Raw genomic sequence first — 1,228 nt, 5'->3', positions numbered from 1 at the left:
AGATTCGAAGAATAGTTGATCACTGTAGAAGGTCGGCTGATAGTGAAGCCTAGAGAGCCTTTGGAGCGACCCGGTAGATGAATGGAGAAGCTCATTGTTGGAGAAGTCTGGAAGCTCGGACGGTCGAGGGGGTTCAGAGAGACGCCACACAAGGTCGGAAGTCGAAAAAATTGTGGAAGGGTCGGTCTTTTACAAACTTCGATCGGGGGGTATTTTATACCCAACACCAGTCCCCCTACTTCCATGTTCGGGTTTCGAATGAAGTACAGAAAAATTCTCTCGATCGAAGTTGCCCCCCTCAATTTTTGCACTCAGTGGTTGCCAGATATTTTGGCGCTTGGCATGCTGGTGCCGGAGTCTTTTCAAATCAAGGTGATTCAAAATTTTTTTTTTGAAATTCCCACTGGAGCGCTGCCCCAGGTATGGTGCAATAATGGTTTTACCAACTATCGGCCACCTCCAGCCACTTGCCACAGTGAGTGGGCCACGCGGTGGTTATAGATTGGCCAGAGGAGTCCTGCAGTCATTATTGCACCAGACCCCGTCGCCTATTTAAACCCGCCTCCCCCCTTCGGGGATCTCACTTTGCACGGGAGTTTCTTCGGTCCCTCCTTCGTTGCCGATATGGATGCGGACGCGGCTTGGATGTCAGCCAAGAGTCTCAAAGCCCACAAGAGGGAAGGCGCTGCAGCTTCCGGGTTGGCGAAGAAAGCGAGAGTAGAAGAGACAGATCCGACCGTATTTTGCCTTGATCACCCAGAAGCTCGCACTTGTGGCACATCTTTGAGCGCAAGTACTTTTTGATCCTGCGGAGGGGGGAATCCAAAGGGGGACTGGAAGAAGAAGTCAGAAAGAAGGAGAAACCCGATCTCAAAAAGAAGGTCATGCCTGCCGTCACTGTGAGGCAGTGGAAGCCATGGCACAAAAAGGACGGCATCTACATGTACTTTGAAGATAATGTCGAAGTAATTATTAATCCAAAAGGGGGGTTGGAAGAAGAAGTCGGGTACTTAAAGCAATCTTCGACGATGGCTAAAATCGAGAGTTCGAAGTCTGATGGTACCGAGCTTCCTTGGAGCTCTTTTGCCTTGTATTCCTTTCCTTTCTTGTTGTTTCTCTTTTTTGGCCTTCAAGGCTTTGTAATGTACACTTCACTAATAAAATGAAAAGAAAATTTTCTATTACCATGTCCATTCTTCTATTAAATTATTGTTTACCGAACTTCTTT

Source organism: Elaeis guineensis, chromosome 8 (genome assembly GCF_000442705.2).
Source record: "Elaeis guineensis isolate ETL-2024a chromosome 8, EG11, whole genome shotgun sequence".
Lineage (NCBI taxonomy): Eukaryota > Viridiplantae > Streptophyta > Magnoliopsida > Arecales > Arecaceae > Elaeis > Elaeis guineensis.
The sequence above is the reverse complement of the archived record's forward strand: the minus strand, read 5'-3'. Positions refer to the sequence as shown.